The 23,041-nt window shown below is 39.5% G+C and overlaps 1 protein-coding gene and 3 long non-coding RNA genes across 10 annotated transcripts in view; 2 read left to right on the top strand and 2 right to left on the bottom strand.

The window, feature by feature from the left end:
- The window catches only part of LOC132915426 (uncharacterized), a 29,877-nt gene extending 15,736 nt beyond the window's left edge, over positions 1 to 14,141 (top strand). Inside the window, exon 2 of the long non-coding RNA XR_009659860.1 lies at positions 13,648 to 14,141. This is a non-coding gene — a long non-coding RNA (uncharacterized LOC132915426). The remainder of the gene's footprint in view (positions 1 to 13,647) is intronic.
- Positions 1 to 23,041, bottom strand: part of LOC132915408 (tyrosine-protein kinase Btk) — a 358,897-nt gene that overhangs the window by 149,527 nt on the left and 186,329 nt on the right. The window lies entirely within an intron of this gene.
- Positions 1 to 23,041, top strand: part of LOC132915424 (uncharacterized) — a 98,019-nt gene that overhangs the window by 23,362 nt on the left and 51,616 nt on the right. The window lies entirely within an intron of this gene.
- Positions 13,443 to 15,152, bottom strand: LOC132915428 (uncharacterized). The gene is made up of 2 exons (XR_009659862.1): positions 14,965 to 15,152; positions 13,443 to 14,902 (listed from the first exon to the last, which is right to left on the bottom strand). It is a non-coding gene; the product is annotated as an uncharacterized LOC132915428 (long non-coding RNA).

Here is a 23,041-nt window from a genome sequence, read left to right as displayed (position 1 = left end):
TAAACCCCTCAACCTTGAAAATGAATATCTTTATCTCGGCAAGGTTAGGTCTTCTGAAAATTCAATCGCCTATAGATAACATACCAAATGACGTATCATTTGAGTTTCAAAGAAATGATAAAAAATCAATCCATCAAAAATTTTAGCACATTAGCAAAAACACGACGATGTACAACACGCGCGATGTTTCGTGTCACATGTGAACGCGAGAAGAAGGATAGCAGGCGACAAATGGCCGCACGATGGATGTGCGAGAGAGCGCAATTAATCGATGCGATGCGATGTTAAGTGCGTTATAATGACGATCGCCGGCAGGGAAATTCGAATCTCGCAAAATAGCCTGTCGGAGAGCCGAGGATTCTCTCGGCGTACTCTACCGAAGCCTCGGCCGATAATTCAATGACGATTGATCCGTACGCGCCATCTATACCGACAGAAAAGTTACTGACGCTCGTAATCTACCAGTCAATCTTTTTCGTCTTGGACGAATCGACGAATCCTCTTCGAGAGATCGATGAATAAAAATTCAAGGTAAATTCGACTGCAATCAATTTTATGATCGTCGTCAACACGAATCTGCAGGTGTAATTAAGATATTTCTATAATGAAGGCATGTTGAGGTTAGAATAGAATTTGAAGCTAATTTCGAGCCCGATAACTTGTAACAAAATTTCAATCTAGTCTCTTTTATTCCATCGACACGTGGTAGAGTAGTTACATAGTTCGGAATAGTCAAATAAAAAGTGAAAAAAGGTAGAATGAAACGTAGATTTCAGGTTTGATTGATTGTGTGGTTAATATATTCGTTCCTATCGGTACGAATTTTTTTATTGTTAGAAAAATTGAGTTTTTCTTCTGCAGCATCGCTTAGTATTTTATTCTTCAAAAAAAATTTTTTTTTTTTTTTCGTGGAGGAAACCTTCATAAGCGCCCCGCGCCCTCCGGGGAGAGGGCGCCGGGTAGTGCCGGATTCGTACCGGCTAAAACCTCCACGGTGGCCAGCCTCACTTTGTGGAGGGGGTCCCGAGTTCTCTTGCGAATTTCACCCCTATTTTATTCTGCAAACTATTAGGTTGGCAACTAAGTGATTGCGGGTTTTGTCAATACCACCTAATGATAAAATCCGCAATCACTTAGTTGCCAACCTAATACATACTGTTACGACGGTATGTGATCTTGTTTGTTCGTTTATTTCAATTACACATTTGCTAAAGAGATTTATTATTATGTAGATTAAAAACAATTTGGAAAAAGTCTTAAACGTTACGAATCCAATTTCTCTCCAACTATCAAGTTTCTCTCTACAATTCGATAGATTAGTATGTACATATTTCGAAATAAGAATTTTTTTTTAATTGGATAACGTAAATAACAATGAAGAAATTTCAAAAGAGAAATGAAATTAAAGGACATAAAATGGTGGATGCGTGGTGCGCACAGTCGAATCGTATTACGATAATTTACCGAAGCCCCTTGCATCATTATGATAATTAGACAGGAGGGAACATGTCCCACTAATTAAATTGCCAACACGCGTAAGATGCACTCGGACATCGGCCATCGATTATCTGCGTAGCACGCAATTAATCTCGACCCATTATTAATTCCTTCGTAGCCAATGATCGCGTTAACCACCCCATCTACGATAACTCGCATAACCTACTGTCCTTGCTAACTATATCCGCCTGGTTAACTATTGCTCGATTAAATAAGCTTTAAGGAATATTCTTTAGTATTTTTTAGACAGAAAACTGTTTTTAACCTATTTTTTAAAAAAATAAACCGTAGGGTACAGTCCAGAATTAAACCATTTGTAACAAAGTAAACGAGATAATAAAGTTGTTTGGCGTAGAAAAATCGCGAAAAATTAATTAACAATTCAAGTTATCCTGAATGTTTTTACTTATACTGTGCAAAACAATTTATCTGTACGATTATTTTATTTAATAGATTTCCTGGTTTTTTGACTGATACGAACCGTTTATAGTAGCAACCTTTCAATTATTTTCCCCAGCACTGTATAAGTAACTTCTTCAACGACATACATATACAAATTCTATAGAATTCAAACTACCCGCCAACCGACATATTTACTTTTGCTTTGTTTTACCGGTAACCATTTTATTGAATAGGTTAGATCACGAGGGAAGAACGGTAATTTAGGACCTAGAAAATTGATTCTCCATTCGACAGGTAAAATTTCTAGTAGATTTGTTATTAATGGTTATTATATATAATTTAATTTATTCCTAAAATAAACTCTATTTTCCAGAATCGATCGTCTTAATTACCCCAAGAATTTAGGTTATTACAAATCAATTTTCTCTACACCGTGCCGTTGAAGGTTATCCTCTGTATCTCCATGAACGAAATTACAAAAGGTGAAGGAATAGAATGTGTAGAATGTATAATAGAACCAGAAGATGAAGTGAATTACGTTTTTCCACTGGAGTTGTCTACACAAGGGGGGTAGGTGTAAATTCTATAGAATTCAAACTACCCGCCAACCGACATATTTACTTTTGCTTTGTTTTACCGGTAACCATTTTATTGAATAGGTTAGATCACGAGAGAAGAACGGTAATTTAGGGCCTATAAAATCGATTCTCCATTCGACAGGTAAAATTTCTAATAGATTTGTTATTAATTATTGTATATAATTCAATTTATTCCCAAAATAAACTCGATTTTCCAGAATTGATCGTCTTAATTACCCCAAGGATTTACATTATTACACATATAATAAGCAGTAGAACAGTCAGTAACTGACAACTCCTCCAAGAATATCCTGAAGTAATTGATTTTACCAGAGAACACATTTAATATGTATGCAGCTCTTCAGAACTCCCGTTATCCAAGAAGACCAATACGACTATCCCGTTGAATCACCCAGATACACCTGCTGGTATAACATTGCCGTCATTATCGTATCTCTTTCACGCAGTGCAGAGCTTTCTCGCGTGCACCTTCTTCATTCTATCCGTTTGACTCCGAAGCATCTCCATCCTTTACCTTTCCCTTCGCTGTTAGTCGCGCGCGTCTCTTGCCATTCTTTGCGTATCGTATTTACGTTATATAAGCTTGGCTTGTGCTGACAATGCGCGGAGAACCGTAGTGTCTGTTCGTTATCTCGCGCGTTGAAAAAGCCAGATGCACCGGCAACAATGCTTAAGATCCGACAAAGAATTTCGCCCTGGCTTCTAACTTTTGTGGCCGGTCGTCCTCCTTTTTCTCCTATTTCATCCACCTCTGTCTTTCTTTCTCTGTATTCTCTGTCTGTCTGTCTGTCTCTCTAGGTTCTTCAATCTGTTTGTGCATGCTCTCATCTTTTTCTTCCTCCGTTTCTCTTCTCTCAAGCCTCTTCCTGTGCATACGCTCTCTGTCCATTTCTTTCTTCCATTTCTTGCTTTCTTCTTGCTTTCTCTTCGTTGTTTGATGCAAGAAACGTGACACGGCCCGCTGCAGCACGAGTCAAAGCGTCTCACGCGTAATTTAACTTCAGTTTCGGTAAACGCAACTCCACGACACACAGCCGTGTTTCTACCCCTTTGTGCCATGGCCACGAGCCTGCTTCGGTCGTCCACACGACTTTCACTCGGCCACCGCGGACACGTAGACAGCCCTTATTCCCCGGCGGGACACCGAAAGCCTGGCATTCCTAGGACTTCGCCCGGGATATGTATTTGCGACTCTGATGGCTACAGAGTCACGTGTCTCGAATAAAATACCGCTCCGTTCAGACGATATCCAAGCAGCCGCATATAAACTCCACGTTCCGCGTTATATCGCGCTACGATGTTTTATTTATCAAGTTTGAACGGGCCTTTCTCATATTCCCGGCACTGGCGAGACGTTGAACCACTCTTGAGCCTGATATATCGGTAATTTTAATGCTAAAGCAACACACAATGGATAGAACAAGTATCGTGGCACACCGTTTATTGTAGCATTTATATTTTAGTTAATCGAGTTCGATTATGTTAAATTACGTGCCATTTACGTAAAGCCTGATTTAAAAAACGCTTCCTTGGAAGATGAGAGATTGTGCGAGTACCTTCTAGAGCCACTGAGACATCGAAGGTACTTCGTGATTAATTCATGCTTTTTCTCTAATTACATACTTCTTACGTATAGCTCGTCGTCGATTATAAATTAAAAATGTTGAGGTTCTTTTATATTTTGGAATAGAGAGAGCAAACGCATGGATGAATGTATTCAGAACTCAGAAATTATTAATTTATTCGGAAATTTAGAATTTATTTTGAATGTTATTTTGAATGTTAGAATGTTAGAAATGTTAGAGATTAGAAATTAGGATTAGATGGATTTATTACATTGAATTAAACAGAAAACGATGATTATTTAACTCTCAATTAACGACTCTTCACTTTTGGCTCTCCGGTGGCTAACTGAACAATCAACAGATATAATTTTTTTTTAATTTTATTTTGGTTATTTTACAATTTGTCCTTATGGACATTTGGTAAAGTGTTATATCTTATTGGTGAAGAAAAAGAAAAAATAAAATAAAAATAAATATAGTATGTGGGTGGCTACCCCCAGCGGGGTGCCAGCTTCGTTTTTTCTAAGTTATATCTTTTATGATAACAGATATAATAGAAATGAAAGAAGCTGCTGTATGAATGGCCGATGGGATAAGAGATTTCGCTGCTATTTTCCTCTTTCTTATTTTCTACTTCTTCGCTTTATATGCGAGGTACGTTTCGCGTGGCACGTAAAAGATTCACGAAGAGCTCGAAAGTCTCTGCTGTCCGTTTTGCAATTTCCTAAGACCAGTTTAAATGAAGCAAAGTAACTTCCACTAAAACAATGAAATCTCTAGAACACTCGAAATCATTATTGAGTACTAATATTGTAGTATCGCGAACAAATTGCCGAAGAAATATCAGGTGAACCATAAACAATATTGCGAGAAGGCCTAAGTGCTGTTAGGCCAAAAGGGCCTGGCAGTTGTTACCAGCTGGTCGTCACCTGAAGAGTCGAGTGGGGAGTTGTGAATTGAGAGTCGAGTTGAGTAGTTGGCAGTTGACAGTCGAGTGGGGAGCATGAAGCGGCTATGGGTTCTCAGGGCGTAGGACCATGCCCTGGGAAACCCCGATGGATCTGATGTTCTCCTATAGTCGGGTGGCGGCTGGTCGGTGCCTTTGGCGCTTGACAGTTTCGCTGATCCGGTGCGGAGAATTTCGGAGAAGTTGGTGGGCCCATACCTGCCAAGACCACTCACCTCACCTTCCCGTGGGGCTCCGTCACTCTGCACCGACCTCGACCGGGCTAGGGTGCGAAAGACAGAGTGGCACTAGGACGGAGACTTTATTGACGACCAGGCGAAAACACATTCAAAAGAAAATAATGATGGACACGCACACACAAAGAAGCACGTTTACGGTGCAAGGGAGGGAGACCCCAGTACCGGCGCAGTTGTGGGTAGTCGAGTGGCCCCGCTGCGTCGTCATCTCACGACCAAGGCCGTTCGAGGGTGGACCGCCAGGCCAGGATAGTGGAGGCCCTGCGATATTTCGAGCTACTGGCGTATCTCGTTGGGGTCATCCGGGCATACCTCAGCGACAAGTGGATCACCTATATCGGCAGGAACAGGGAAGAGAGAAAACCGGTCGAGCGTAGCGTACCGCAGGGTACCGTGCTAGGACCCATCCTATGGATCACCGCCTACGACTATGTCCTTCGATGTCCTATGCTCCCGGGCACAGGCTTGGTATGCTACGCCGGCGACACCTTGGTCCTGGCCGGGGGACGTTGGTGAAACGAGACCGTGAATCTCACGGAGGCCGCCGTGGCATGCGCGGTACACGCCATCCAGAGACTCGGCTTGAGCGTATCGCCTGCCAAATCCGAGGCTCTGTGGTTCTTCGACCACCGCCGCAGAGGAACCCCTCCTCTCGAACTGTCCGTGACCATCAACGGAAAAGAGGTGCCGGTGGGACGCCAAATGAGATACCTGGGTTTCAACATCGACAGCCAATAGACGTTCGAACCGCACCTCGAGCTTCTGGTCCCGAGGGTGACAGCCGTAGCCAACGCCTTATGCGGCCTACTACCGAACATCAGCGGAGCAGGAGTGGGCCGAAGACCTGATGGCGAGTCGCCGCAGCCTAATCTTGCTAAGGAGGTTGCAGAGGACGATCGCCATCCGCATAGCGAGGTGATACAGGACCATATCCTACGCATCGTTGACTGTGCTGGCCGCGTTCCCCTCTTTCGAGCAGCAGGCACTCCGACGGGTGTACGAACACCTGAGGGCCCTGCGTTTGGACGGGCGTACGACGACGCCGCCGTCCGACAGCTAGTCGGCCCCAAACGTCCGGGAAGAGGCGAAGCTGGAGATCTGGGAGCGATGGCGCTCTCGGCTGGTCGAGGAGGACGCTGTGCGGCCACACCGGGCTGTTCGCGCCGTACTTCCCAACTGGGAAAACTGGAGAGACCAAGGCGGGGTCCGCTGACCTTTATGATGACGCAGGTGCTCACTGGCCATGGAATATTCGGCGAGTACCGGCTAAGAATTCAGCGGGAGGTGACCTCCATCTGTCACCACTGCGAGGAAGAGGAAGACACGCCGCAACACACACTGGAGTTTTGTCCAGCGTGGGCAGAACCGCGGCGCGTCTCACGGCTCGTCATCGGCGAGAGATTAGTCCCCGAAGCGGTTGTCGAGGTCATGCTCAGAGGGCGCCTGGAGGGGGTGTGGTCCCCCTAGCGGCCCAACTCAGTCAAGTACACCTCCCTCTACCAACAACAGCAGGGTGAAGACGACGAGGGGTGCCCCCCGGTAGTATTTTCGCAAGAGAACCCGGGGCCACTTCTACCAAACGTCAGGACGACCACTGTGCTGTTTTAGTCGGTAAGAGTCCGACACTACTCGGCTGTTGCGATGCAACAGCGAGTATCCTTAAGGATTTCTCCACGTAAAAAAAAAAATTTGACAGTCGAGTGGTGAGCAGTCGAGTTGAGATAGTCGTGAGTTGAGAGTCGAGTTGAGTAGTTGGGAGTTGAGAATCGAGTTAAGTAGTTGGGAGTTGACAGTCGAGTGGTGGCGAGTCAAGTTGAGATAGTCGTGAGTGGAGAATCGAGTTGAGTAGTCGTGAGTGGAGAGTCGAGTTGCGAGGAGTCAAGTTGTGAGTTGACAGTCGAGTGGTGAGAAGTCTAGTTGTGAGGAATGGAGAGTTGAGTTGCCGAGTTGTTATGAGTTGTAAACTATTTGTGAGTTGTGAATTAACTATTTAGTTATCTTAGTTATATCACATTACTGTATTTAGTCCACGTTAAATAACCATCGTTCCCTGTTTAATCCATTGTAAATAGATCTATAGATCAATAAACTTATCAAATAGGATAGAAATAATTGGAAACCCTAATTTCTAATATTTCTAAATAAATAAAAAAATCCTATAATATTTAATCAACCGTAGAACTGTCGTTGTATAAGTTAGAATATTCCTGAATGTCTGGTATTCGAATATGTGACGCGTGATTGGAATAATTTATCTTCCTCCTGGAACAGGTTAATGCTCCTTTATCCCTATGATCCTGCAAAGAATCCAAAGCAGATGTTCGTCATCAATCAAGATGTATGTAATGATTAATCCATCACGTATATCATCGCACTGCGAGAGTCGTCACGAACATCGTAAAAGCTTCTAGAATTCTAGAACACGACAAACAGCAATAAAGATCCGAGCTATGTTCTTTTGTACAGCTTCCAGTCTGATTTTCATACCTCTGACGCTAGAGGAAAGTTTACGAAACCTGAATGATCTTGAAAATGGTCGAATAACACGAAATGGAATTACATCGTAATCATGGCAAATTCGACATTTTTAAAAGTGTTTCAGTCATTCGTTCTTTATTTTTATGATCGCTCTTTCATTTCCTAAAATTGTTTACGTAGTTTTTTTTATATCTAGTACTGCGTTTCGTATAATCTTTAAACTTATTTTCTCTAACCCCAACCGAACGCCAACCTAACCTCAAAATTTATTTTCTATTTTTCAGCAAACTTCTCACCTTGCGTCAATCAGATGTAAATTTGTGAACTACGTTAATCTATTTTTACTATTTTTATTCTCTAATTATTATTTAAACCCACGCAGCTCGTGAAAATCTAAAGGTTCCTTCATTCTTTTGCATTTTCCTTTAAACAAACTCATTTCCTCCTCAACAAAACTTCTCTCCTTTCATCAGTTAGATGTAACTTTATAACCTACGTTAACTGTTTTATTATTTTCATTCTATCCAAAGATATTTCATTAAATCTAATCCAAAAATCCCATTAATCCGTGCTTAGAATATTTTAAATCGAGTGTCTGTTACAGACGTGCGATCTGTAAAAAAAAAAGAAAAAAGAAAAACGTTTAATCATAGTGAGAGTTTTCTCATTTCCCGGTGCAATTAATTGCGTTTTTCGAAACTTGGAACCTTCGGATTCGAAAATTCAGGCCAGCAGGCTTTTGCAAACTCGTTTCATCGTCCGGCTCGGCTTTGTCTCATAATTTTGTGAAAACACATTATGGCGCGTCGTGACATAGCATAATTTGCAACATCGCAAGGAGAATTTCATTATTAACGTGCCTTCCGGCTTATTGGTCATGCAAGCTACGAAAAGTCGGTGCAAACGAGCCGTTTACTCGCCATGAAGTTTATTGCCAGACGTTTTCACTGTTCCCCACAGGAAACTTCCTCTTCCGCTGTGCAAACGGCGCGCGAAACAGGTTACTTCTCCGAAAGTGACGACACAAAATAGGTCAAGGAAACTTTCAATGCAGCTTATTCCTGCGAACGTTCTCTTTCAAATAAACGACCGTCGTTAGAGTAATCTAGGTTCTTTGGTAATCGCGAAAGCATGACAAATGATAAATATAAAGCGGTATAACTTAAATGCACACAATTTTAACACTCCAACACTATTGTTCTCCAAAGGACGAAAATCTGAGGTTTCAACATTGTGCATCAGATTTTCATTTCCTGCAATATTAAAAAATAATTTTCATAGTATCTGTCTTGACAAAAAATCGTGAAATTTGACATACACTTGCATCAATATTGAGAAGACACAGTTACATTAACATCTTTGTATTTGTAGCTGTGTACAAGAGGAGATGGTTGAAATATTAGGTTAATCGTTGGAAGAGGTTATGAAGCATTTATTGTAGTCTGAAAATACGCAAATTATTTCTTCCTAACCTCCAAATACACAATAAATTTTAAAGAGAAAGCAATTTAAACGGAAGATAGGAAGTTGCATGTTTGCTCGAAGACTCATTGCAAAGCGAATACTTATTGCAAGTACTTCTCATACATTCACTATGAATTCACTCATACATTCATGAGATTTATTTGAAAACAAAAACAAACTCGAACTTTTCCACATATTGGTAGGGAATCGTGTTAGGAATTCTTTTCATTAGCATTACGTTCTTGCAAAGGGAATAGTTGAAAAGCCGCGGGAACTTTCAGTGACTAATGCCGAAACAGGAGTTGCAGAAAACATTGCGAACGCAACTGAGCAAAATTCCTGAAACTTTTTGACAAACGATCGGAAATAAATCAACGTAACGTTGGTGTTTCTCTGTGGCGAGCAACCGAGTCGATTTCTCAGAATAAAATTTACGTTGCAGCCAGCGGAAAGCTGGTACGACGAATCAAAGAGGAAGTACAGGTTAGGTTGGCTCGGCTTGGCGAGAGGAAACACGTCGCAAGTTTAATCGCGTCGCGTTCGCTTAGAGCTTAATTAAAATCAAGATCGTGTTGCCAGTGAAAGGAGTGCGGATCCTTTCGGAATACTTTGCCACGAGTTTCAAACTTCTTGCAATCCCGTCGCAGGAAACTGAAACGATGCAAAGTTTTATATCGGGCGCACGCGTAAACTTATTTAACCTTCGCGACAAACAACTGGAAAGATTGGTCGCCTGTGAAAGGAATTTAAAACGTATTCCAGGTCTTCTTTACTGAGCAATACTTTCTATTTCTTTTTTTTTTTTCCTTTGACTTTTCTACTTCCATCTTTTTCTTTGTCATTTCTTGTAGTCTTTGGAATTCTAGTTCGAAATAAGTCAGTCATTTCTTATAGTCTTTGAAATTCTAGTTCAAAATAATTCAGCCAGAAAGCATATCGTAAGATATTTCTTTGTTACAGTAAATACTTCCTATTTCTTTTCTTTTGACTTTCCTACATTAACCCTTTCCTTTGTCATTTCTTATAGTCTTTGAAATTTCAGTTCGAAATAATTCACCCAGAAAGCATATCGCAAAATATTGTTCGTAGAAACGCCAATTTCGTCCATCACAGAGCGTAATTATACATCTTTCTTTTTAAATGTCACGAGCTTCAGATTGAGGAATTTTAACTTCGAATTGGCATCACTGGCTAGTTTTCAACGAGCTATTTCATTTTAAAGCACTTCATAATATACTACTTAAGAATTAAATGAATATTTAGCGCCTACAATTAAATAACAGGTTCACGTTGATGAAACACTTGTTTAATCTGAACTAGACTTCATAAGGGCGAACATAGAATTTTAAATGGTATCTCAAATGAACTAAACATGTTCACACCCATAAAACGGTTGCAAATCGCTCGAACGTAGGTAATTTTAGTAATCTGAACAACACTCTGTCTCATTCGATATTAACAGGAATGACATTGGGGTCACCGATGACCTCAGTGAGATAAATTCATTAATTATGATTATACATCGTCGCATATCTGTTGTAGGTAATATTTCAACATTATATGTATCGCATAATAAAAAATTCATCGTGGTGCCACGCCAAATCTTGTAAAATTGGCGTGGCATTCAACGTGTTAACACTTTACCGACCGATAGCCGATTAATCGGTCTTTTGTCACCAACGCTTACCGATCGATAGCCTATTAATCGGCTTTTTGTCGCCGACAATCTTTTTCATTATTTGAGCAGTAATTTGTTATTTAGTACCAAAATACCTTGCTCAGTTGCGTCAGTTGCGTTGCCTTGCAAGCTCCCAGTTTTATACTAATTTGAAAAACGTTCCGTTCACGATGAACGAAAAGAATGGTATTGGAGAGTCTAAGCCGAAACAGAGCCGGCGCCAGGGAGAATCTGCGCCTGAGATGCCGGTCGGACGTGCGTATGCTGTTGAATCGCTAGCTGTCGGTAAAGTGTTAAGAATACGTACTGGGTTGGGAACTAAGTGATTGCGGATTTTGTCATTAGGTGGTATTGACAAAATCTGCAATCACTTAGTTGCCAACCTTACCTTAGTTTGTCTCGGTTTGAACAAACGCGTGCGAACTAATGTAAATTTATTTGAGGAGTTTGTAAATTCCCGTTGAAAAGGGAACCGCTGCAATTCTCTCTTCACCAAGTATCGTTTCAGGCGTACTCTATCGTACGGATGTTGGCAAATTGAAATCGATCGATCGCACAGGAACCACCCTTTCCTTCGTTTCATCCGGCATTCCTTTTTGCAGCGTGGCCTGATTCAATTTCAAGAACAGACGCAATCACTTAGAACAGAGGAAAAACCCGGTGCAAAGAAGGAAAGCAAGAAGCGGAAAGTATTTTTCCGGATGAACAAGGAGATTGCTGGTTGGACGCTTCCGGCATCGCCCATTAACGCCCGATTAGAAACATATCTTTCGTAAAATTACCGTTTCCAGCCTTGACTCGAGACCACCGCCCCGGATGCTTGTTCTTTGTCCAACTGTGGGGGGGGGGGGCGGTTCTGAGCCATTCTTTCTCGCTTTTCGTTTCTTTCCAACGTCCGCTTGAACACACGAAACTTGATAAGAATCTTAGGACGATGGAAGTTTGAAATAAATTTATTTGCACAAAAAGTGAAAAGACGGAAAATCGCTATATTTTAGTAGAATAAGGTTTTTATTCGTACAATTTCATGGAACTTGGATCAGGATATTGATCAGATGGTAATTTGATTACCATTAGATGGTAATGAAAAAATCCAGAATCACTTAGTTGCCAACCCAATAGACCTTAAGACGAAAGCTCAGTCTCGGTCATTGTAAAATCGTATCGACATAATGCCTATGAAAAATAAAGTACTGTTGCCGATTACAGATAAATAGAACTTTGTTTTTCACAACAGCACAAGTAGAAAGATCTATCCGTAAATCGGATACTTTGCGACAGACGTTCTATTTAATTTCACGATATCGATTTTCTGCATGTTAAAGATTAAGTTTAAACACAAAAGGTTTATTCACGAAGAAATAATCGATAACCTAATCTTCTTCTTAATCTGTTTTAATATTTTGTAAGTGTCGATTATGTTGTCATAATTTATCAGTATATGAAATTCCTCATCTAAGAACGAGCAGATGTTGTCGAATTAACCTTTAGAAACTCGATGAATCTTCGATGGCGAGGAACGTGGCGAGATAACGAAAGACACGATCGATTTACTGTACGTATCGTCGATACACGTTGGTACATGTGATAAGCAGAACAGGAATCTAGGGATTTTCGGGATTAGCCGTAACGCTGACAGAAGCGAAACTTACGCGCACTAACTCGACCCGGTTCAGATCGAACGGTGTCGATCGGAATTGCGGCGCGTTAGGTTTGACATGAGGTAAGCCGTGGATTCGCCTTGTGATTATGAATTTACCGATATCGGTTTATCCAACCTCGTAGGAATTTCAAACTAATTTGTCGTTCGTGTAGGGAATTCAAAGCTGTCTCTTAGGTCTTTCTCGTTTCATGATAATTCGCAAAATGTATTTTGAGAAGTACTTAAATAGGGAAATTAATTAACATTGGACTAGCCTGTGAGATGAATTTATTCTTTACAAATGGTCCTAAGAAGCTGAAGGAAATTGAAATCGTATCATCACGATAGATACAATCGAAAAACATACGTAATTGGCGTAATTAGACTTGAGCACTGCGATCAATAATCTGCTACAACCGAGAACACGTGTGAAATCGAGGAGATATTACTCTATTGCGACTAATACTAATCAAACAAACGTCATCGTCTTCTTTCAAACTCTACGCAACGTACAAGTTTTTCAAATTACAAACTATCCACCAAAGTATTCTATCTTGATATTTTCGTCGCAATTCCATTAGCCTTCGCTATGCAGAGAAAACGACTAGCTTCGTTAATAATACGTTGCAGCCGAAAATACGTGAGAGATCGAGGCGTGTCTAATCTATTACATCACGACCAATCGGATGAACGTTCGTTTTCTTTCAAATTCCACGCGTAACAAGCTTTCCAAGCTACAAAATCACTTACTAAAGTAATCTATCCTAATATTCTCGTCAGAAACCCATTCTTTACTACGTAGAAATAGCAGAGCATCGCTCATCGAGCGGCCAATTGGATGCTCGAAGACGCAATTAGATGTGACCACTTCCACCGATATTGCAGTTGAAAATTATGGATCTTAGTTGTGGAAATGATATTAAAATAGTTTCATATTTATTTAATATGTGATTTACAAGATATTCGTGGATACACATTGCACGCGTCTCAGCACTCTTTTTGTCTCACCATCATTCTACCACTATGCGTACAAAACAGTTGCGTTGAGGTTAGCTAATAGAGAGACGATTGGATGAATTTCTAATAGAAAAATATATTGAAATATAAGTATAAGCACAGGTATAGTGTATGAGGTTAAAATCAAATAAATTGTTATCATTATTTATTAATTTAATATATCATATTGTTGAGATTGATTGATAGAACAACGAGTGGATGAATTTGTAATAGAAAAATATATTGAAATATAAGTATAAGTACAAGTATAATGTATGAGGTCAAAATCAAATAAATTGTTATCATTATTTATTAATTTCATATATGATATTATTGAGGTTAAGTGATAGAGGAACGAGTGGATGAATTTGTAATAGAAAAATATATTGAAATAAGTATAGGTATAAGTATAAGTACAGGTATAGTGTATGCTGATGCAGATCCTCACTCTTACAGTGTTACAATAAAATAAAAAGAAGGATAGGGAGCACGTTCATATCAAAGGACATTACCAAAAAGTTAACCTTGTAGTTGTAGCTGAAGACTACAAGAAACATACATAGAAATCTATTTATAGCTCCTTTGTTTCTAGACCTTGTAATCCAAAACAACATTTATATTCAAAGGCACAATAATATGCACCTCTCCTTATTTCGAATTTTTTCACTAAATTCTATTTTCTTCTTAACAGCGGTCTCCGGGTCACGGATATACAAAAGCAAAGACGTAGAGTTTCCCTTAAAGTAATTACTTCGACAAATTGCATTCTTCTATTCTACGAGACACTGCGCACGCACATACTTCCACATACACACATACTCATATATGTGTGTCACTACTACACGGCTAATCCAGTGTAGCACACAAAATTACACATATCTGAATAATTGCAGCCAAAAATACACGCGAGATCGAGATAATCCATTACGATCCAGCATACTTCCCTTGTTTCCAATACTGCTACAAGCTTCCCAAACTAGGAAACCACCGAAACCAATAACCAAACGCACTTTTCCATCAAGCCTGGCCACGCGTCTGTCCACCAATCACATCGAACCCGCCCATTCAACTAGGTTTCCAGGGCAAACGTAATACCAGCCTGGTATAATGAGAGTGGCCGTAATTTCGGAGGGTAAGCCGGCTTTCCATTTGCCAGCAACCCACTCTCTGCCCTTTCTTCGTTCCGCTTCTTCGGTCACAGAGGATCTCGCTGTCCATTGTAATTGGGCGCGAAGGAAAAGGCACAAATGTTTGATCGAACCAGAACTATCAAAATGGCTGTAATCCAATTTCGATCACAGCGAACAAGGGACTTTCGAGCTAAGATCCGTGGAGTCGGTTCTTCTCCGCGAATAAATAGGTTAAGGAGCCCTGTCGTCTAGAAAAGGAAAGGAACGTCGTACACGAGAAACGATGGATCATGTCAATCATGACACGTACGGGACACGGGGTTTATATGCGGGAACACGACCGGTCTCGGCCCACTTTACATTGGAAACGCGCCACCAAGCTACTCTTCCTTTATCAATATCTTACTCTGCTCAGCCTGCAGGGACCACGTTCTCTCGATTTACGTCTCGCGCGATTTTCTTTCGCTGGAGAGGCGCACTTCCATGGCGAGGATACATTGACACGAAGACACGGAAAGCTGAGATAACGCGCATGGAGAGCGTTTTAGGACGCGGAAATGAGATATCGAACAATATTTTTTTTTATTATTTAATTTATATTACCCACACGATATTACCCACACAATCTTTCTGAAATTGCTTTTCTGAATTTACATAACTCATGGTAATATTTAGACGTTACAAAAATATTTTTTTTTATTATTTAATTTGTACTTTACAATTTATCCAACTGGACATTTGATAAATTTTTCGAGCTTTATTGCTAAATAATAAAAAGTGGATGGCTACCCCCAGCGGGATACCATTTTCCAGTTTGACTATTTTATTTCTTTAGTGAGGTCAGTGAGGTGTTTCCTCTTTAGTCTTCTTTCTATGAGAGTTTTGTCCGCCTCAGCAGCCAGCTGTTTTGGGTGTGTTGTCGTTCTTTCCTTGTATTTTTCTGCGTACCTGCCGATTTCTTCTTTCACCGTTGGTATTTTTAAGTCTTTGCGTATATCCTCGTTTCTGACCTACCAGAGGGCGTTCGCTATTGTTCTCAATATCTTCGATTATAGCGACTCTAGTTTATTTATGTGGCTCATTGCTGCTGTCCCCCATAGTGGTATTCCGCACGTCTAAATTGGTTTTATTGTCGTTTTGTATATTTTTAATTTATTTTCTATGCTGAGTTTAAAATTTCGACTCGTTGGCCAGTACATCTGTCTTTTTTTTATCCATATTTTGTCTATAATTGATTTAGTATGTTGCTTCCATGTAAGTTGTGTGTCTAAGTGGAGTGCTAGGTATTTAACTTGCCTTGTTTGTGTTATGTGCGTGCCATTCAATTGGATATTTGGTGGTTCCCCTTTTCTTAGTGTAAATGTAATATGATTGCATTTATTGGGGTTTGCTTTTATTTGTTTATCTTCTAGCCATTTTTCTATTTTTCTGGTGAGCTCTTGTGGTAATGTGACTGCTGTTTCTGCATTAGTGTGTCTGACTAGTACAGCCGTATCGTCCACGAATGTCAGTATTTTACTGTTGGTAGTTGTTGATATGTTGGCCGTGTATGAGTGAACAATCGTGCGCTCTCGATGGAAGGGATTTAATTGGCTGATAAAATTCGAACGTAGATGGGTTTTTATCATCGAAATGAAAGTTCGAGAAAATTTAAGGGAAAATGAGACACTTGAGCTTCTAGAGGGATTAAAATTGGAATTTATAACAAACCTAGAAGACGCGACTGGAATTTGGCACAGACTCAATCGTAACTCTACGAAGTAATTAGCCGAAACAAAAGAGAAAATGTTGGAAGTGGAATAAACTTTCAAAGTAGACGGTCAAAAGTTTGTTGCTCAAAGTCTACTTTGTCTTTAATATCTGGTAAACTCGTTATTTAAAGACACATAAAAAATGCTTATTATTTTCACGAATTTTTATTCGAGATAATAAACGTTACAGAAAATTTACCGATTGAACACGCGACAAATTTGTCTCATTTAAAGCCTTTGGAAATTGTTCGATTCGATTCGAAAGCGGATAGCTCGATAATCGTACGAAGATTAATCGTCGATCGATTTCCCTTTCTCGGTGGATAAGTTTGTCTGGATGATTAACAGGGCTGTTTGAACAGTCGATAAACTTAGCTCGATAAAACCAGTTAGATGTATACGCGGCCATCTTTGCCAGCAGCGCTAAATGAAGCGATACCATTTAACGGCGTGTTGCCGCAGCAACGGGACAATTTTGGGCTAAAATGATGGCCCGATGTGGCCGTTCCAAATGCCTGCTACAATTTCTCCCAATATCGTACCGCTTGCAGCGCTCGTAATGCGTTCTGCAGGTTTCACCAAGGAATGCCATCGAGAAATCGAACGAAATAAATAAACGAATAGAAACCTCGAACAACGATCTAAAGCGCATTTAGCACAATTTGGGCAAAAGTGGTTTAGTTGCACTGACCTATAAGCTTCAAACACATTCCAGCTTTCGTGTTCCATGTTATATCATCTTCCAACGAGATATCTGCAACCTGGAAAACGATCGACACAGACTGTGAAACTTTAAGCAAAATGTGCTGTGGACCCTTCGAGATTTCCATACAAATGTCCTTGGAATTATGGTCGAGATGAATTATTTGTTAAAATTATATCGCGTAGCCGACCTTCTGTGAATAATCGCTTTTAGTCTTATAATTTTATAACAGGGTTTTATTAGAGAACCATTTAAATTTAGAAAATCGATTTGTTTGTTATTATCATATGTTACGTCGAGTGACACTCTCCTCGACCGAATCACCTACCGCGAGCAGGCTGGCAACCAGATGTCCGCACATCATCGCGGCGCGCCTTCAATAATCTCAAGGACCCACCCTTATTGTTTACTACGGAAATATTCATTCTGTCACGTATGGTGCTGTTGCGCCGCGAGATTTAGTATGGATCGTGTTTCTAACCGTCGCTCGCGGTCCACCGGCGTCGTATACCAATAGTCTCATCTTACCGACGAAACATACAATGTATCAACGAGCGTATGGTTGCCGCTTGGCCGCGAGTTCCAGAAACGTCGATTGCGGTCCGTTCTTTATCTTTACAAGGAATTCGGCCTACGTGATCATTGGCACGAGCGGAGGCGTGATCCTAGAGTAGTGGGGGTTGCCTCCCCGAAAGACAAAGAATCGGTCTAAGATGATCAGTCGCAATCGAAAACTCCATCTGTACGGTCGCATCTAAATCAGTCTCAATCGAACGTTCTATCTGAACCGTCGCATTTACAAAGTTTCATACGAACATTTATACTGCAAATATCAAGAATTGTCAGAAGTCGAGTGGAACCACTAACTGTATTTATCACGAAATAAGCTGTGACGTCTTTACAACCATTTACCTTGTTGTTAAAAATACATGTTATCTCAACCTATTAATACAGTGTTAAATTCATTGAACCACCCCTGTTATCCTAATCGAAACACGGGGAGCGGCCATTTCGTGGCGTCGATTATACGAATCGTAGCAAGAATTTACGCCTCTCGCTGACACGTCTCTCCGCGATCGGTCGTAACACCATAGATAATGATAATTAATCATCGACAAAAGACGAAGAGGTGAATTATTTGTTTAATTAAATACTCAAAGTAGACGCGTATGTGAAAAATCTGGAATAATAATCGATAGTCGAAAATGTTTTTTTTAGACCGTGTGTTATCGTTAGTTTATGAAACAGTCTCCTAACTTAATCGTTCTATCTGTATGGAAATACATTCATTAGCTTAGTTAACTCTGCGATATACTACACATACTGCAACGCCATACTGCGACGTATGGTAACAATAAAAATGAGTAAAAATAGAATTCAGATGGTTGAATAATATAATTAACATAATAATTACTTTAAACAAGTTCTGTTTCGTTAGTCAGACTGAAATAACCTCGTTTTCTTTTTCATCACACAAAACTGCTACAGAGTATAATAAACAGCAAAGAGCTTTCAACTTTTTCGTATAGCTAGAATAAAAATATACGAGGAATGCAGTATTTCCACTACAGCGTTTCAAGTTTGAAGCAAAATCATGTTGTCGTTTCAAAACTCGCCAATTCTCAAAACATTCGACTGAATAATTCCATCTCACAAAAATGCGAATCTTTCGCCAGAAGAATATTACAACAACTTCAATTCCAACTATTCCTTCTAGCTGTTCCTATAAAAAATCAGAAACACGATAAAAGAGAAATATTGTCGAAGAATTCTCATAACTTGAAATCCAATTAATTTCTTCCGTAAACTCACAAAAAAGAAAAAAGAGAGGAACGCGATAGAAGAATTTTCATAACTTCAAGCCCAATTAAGCGATGCCACGAAATAATAAGAAAAGAACGGAAAGAATTAGCATAAAGGAGTATTCGTATCTTTAACTTCTATGAAACAATTAAACAAAAACGAAAACGGAGAAAGATACGATAGAAGAAAATTCACTTCAAATTCAATAAACTATTCCTCTGCAACAATAAAATAAGAAGAAAGAAATAGAATGTTAAAAATGACAACGTGAGTTCGTGCTAGCCAATACAGATGCGCTAGTTACAATAAATAGTAACTAGAAGGTAGTTCTAGATACAATCGATAGATTTAAGATGTTCTCATGTTTTTTATCCCTAGAACATGTAAGAAAGTGCAATGAAGGTTTTTCTGCTCAGAACGGTGTGATAGATTTATCCAAAGAATAAAATAATAGCTATTATGATCCTACCTCTAAATACAGAAATAACAACACAGAAAGAAATACGATAAAAGAATTTTCACAATTACACTCTCTATTTTCCTCTACGTCTATCACGAGACACGTATCAAATAAAGATAGAATGCTTGAACTGCTCATCTTTCACGAGCATCTTTCTACCCCTTGGCATTGTCCCCTGTCTCTCCTTTGCGCCCACGTAACAGACTTTAATTGAAAAATACCCGTGTCCCTTTGACGCCATCTTCTGCGCCAGACGTGGCTACGGAAACGGTTCCGCAAGAAAATGCAAACATAATACATAATATTGGGTTGGTAACCAAGTGATTGCAGATTTTGCCATTACCATCTAATGACAAAGTCCGCAATCACTTAGATGCTAATCTATAATATCCGAAAAGTTTCTTTCGTTTTATGAAGAAATAATAGACGCACAATGTTTTTTGTTTTATATTATTTTGTTGAATTACGTACGATCCATTTTGTTCTGTTGAGATAAACACCGCGACATTTCACAGACTTGGCTTCACGTTTGTATGAAGGTGCACTGTTGTGAAAAACACGTTTGCGAAAGAAAGACACTTTTCGGACAATCTAATACATCCTCGACACGAGATAAGGTTAGACGAGCAAGCGGATGCACAAACCGAAGGCGGAGGGTAAAGAAAACGAGTCGTAAACTTGCAACGGCGTTGCTTGGCCTAATTAGGAGCCGTTGCATGCCTCAAAGCGACGATAGAAGGCGTACAAAGCTGCCTAGGATGCTCCCTATAAAATGTCCCTAGGAGAAATTTCTTATTACGGCCGTGAAGCAGGCCGAACCGCCCCTCGATGCACGCTCGTTATCCAACACATCGCGTCGTTCTCCTTCTTCAACGTTTTCTTGCTATAAGTTCGAAAGCCAGAGAGTTGATTAAAATCGTGGCCAACTGGTTACATCAAGATGTAATGACTTTTTCTATAAGATCCGAATGTTACAGAAGTGGAACTAGGGAGGTTTTTAGAGACTTTTGGAGTACATGGATATTTTAGAATATAGAATTTTATATTAATTAAATGGCGAATTTGTGAACTATATACAGTGGCGATAAATAGGTTTAATTTATTTGTTAAGTATGTACCTGGTTGTATGATATAGATTTTTACAAAAGAAGAGGAAGTGGTTTTAGGAAGATGTGGTGTTTCCTAGGGATTTTCTTAGGTGGTTTGTGGTCAGTTGGACGAAAAAGTATGGGAAGATTCGTTTAGTGTGTTAAAAAGAAGTGTTTAAAAGATACAAACAAAACAAAGAAACAAGGGTATTTAAAAGATAGTGTGTGGAGCAGTTGGCAAACAATACCAGACTTTTGTATGAAACGTGGATAATTCGTGTAGTATGTATTTCTTGGATATTATCAATCAGGGGTTTGTTTTCAATGTTAATCCCCTCAGCTTTGAGTAATAAAACCAAAACCCTATCGAATGTAATAAAGTTGATCTCTGCTGAGATACGATGGTAATTTAATTAAGTTTTATGCAGTTAAGACATAGTTTTCTCTATGACATTGAAATTTGTTAATTTCGCTTTTTTTACAGGGTGATTCAGAATGTGAGCAGAATTACTCTGTGGATTTATTATGAGTCTTTTGGTGTTAGGAAGATGTATTATAAGCAGCTATATTTTTACATTCTCAGAACCTATACAGTTTCAACAAACCATGTTAGGAAGATGTATTATAAGCAGCTATATTTTTATATTCTCAGAACCTATACAGTTTCAACAAACCATGTCCAGTAAGAATAGTATTCTAAGATTCCAATAATGCTAGCATTGCAAATGGTAGGAAATGAAATATCTAGTGGACTCAGCTTACATGCAGAAGCCTCAACGACAATAACAGTATAGGTACATTTCCATATTTCCAGCAACTTCTTCTCTGATTTCTTATCCATAATATCTTATACATGGTACAAATCATAGAATGTTCCAATATTAGGTTCGTATATGATGTTTGCATCGAAGATATTAAAGCAGTGGTGCTCAACTATCGGCATCCTCAGCTATCTCATTTATATACCTCTTATATACATTTTTCACAATGCAATATCTTCGATTTTAGGACAAGCAACTCGACCAACTTCTTACAATCAACAAGATATAGACAAAAAGAGAAAAGAAAGAAGGAATACTAAGGTAATTAAAATACTCATTCAAAGTCTCAGTACACCAAGTCTCTTCTGTTCTCAATACAAAGACATCAGTCCCTGGACGTATGTTTATTACGAGAAAGTAGACAGGGTTGGAAACTTTAAATAAATTTTAAAAACTAAAATAATACAGGGTTGGAAACTAAATAAACTTTAAAAACTAAAATAATGCAAAAATCGATATCTATACAAGAACAGACGCACAGCATGTTGCTTTTAATGTGAAAGGAACGAGTCTTATTACGAGAAGGTATTGGCAACTAAGTGATTGCGGATTTTGTCATTAGATGGCATCGACAAAATTCGCAATCACTTAGTTGCCACATAAAAGATATAACATAGAAAAAAACGAAGCTGGCACCCCGCTGGGGGTAGCCACCCACATGCTATATTTATTTTTATTTTATTTTTTTTCTCACCAATAAGATATTTGTCCTTCAGGACAAATTGTAAAAAAAAAACAAAATAAAAAAAAAACTTAGTTGCCAACCCAATAGAACAAGAACATAGAAGTTTTGAGAAACTTGATCGATATTTCTAACAAAGACCATATAAAATAGACAAATCCATATAAATGGGAAAGAGAAACTAAAATAATTAAAATATTTCTGAGAAGTGATGCACAGCTTCTTGTGTTCAATACGAAAGGAATGAACCCTCTGAACGTATCTTTATTGGAAGAAAGTAGACGAGAATGGAGACATTATCCAGATCCGCCATAAACTCTGTAATATCCTCATCTTCTTACCGAGCTAGCCAGAGATTTCCGACTTTATCGCCAATATACATATATTCAGCTTGGCATTGGTAAATTAAAGCCGTAGCAATTTAAGAAGTTGGACGGCGCAGAAACGCTAGAGATTCAGAAGAACGATAAGCCATTGCCGTGGTTGCAAAGGCGAATGCTCTAAGGAAAAGTAACTGAATTACCCGATACCAATTGAGAGTACGGTGGCGGCTGCTCGACGAGGATAAATCACGCCGGTTGCCTTATCAGAAACCACTGAATCCCCGCAACTTCCACGGCCGCGCAGTCTCGCGCTATTTTCTCAATCGGTTTATGCGCCCAGAATAGCAGCACCAGAATAAAGCATTCGCCGAACCTAGCTAACTAACGCGCAGGCGATTATTTTCAAGTTTCTCTTGAATTATTCCACGGACAGCCGCCTTAGCGGGTCATCGAGAAGCTATTCCGGTTCGTTCGATTACTGGTAGATGGAGAAGTAAATTTCGATCCTTCGTCCCTGGGTTCGTAGAAATTTAAAAGAATGGATAAATGGAGCGATGGTGAAAAATGGGCGAATTATTTTTATGCATTCTATTTGGTACAGTTAAATGAAACCGTGTCAAGTAGTAAAAGGAAGAAAAACGCTCGTAAATGATTGAACGAGTCTACAAAAACACTCAGATACAGTGAACTCGGGATTTTAATTGATCTCTGGTCAGATAAACGATTGGTTTACGATATCGGTTAACGGTTGTTAAT

Source organism: Bombus pascuorum, chromosome 17 (genome assembly GCF_905332965.1).
Source record: "Bombus pascuorum chromosome 17, iyBomPasc1.1, whole genome shotgun sequence".
Taxonomy (NCBI): domain Eukaryota; kingdom Metazoa; phylum Arthropoda; class Insecta; order Hymenoptera; family Apidae; genus Bombus; species Bombus pascuorum.
Note: the sequence above shows the minus strand (reverse complement) of the source record. Positions and strands in the feature narration are given on the sequence as shown.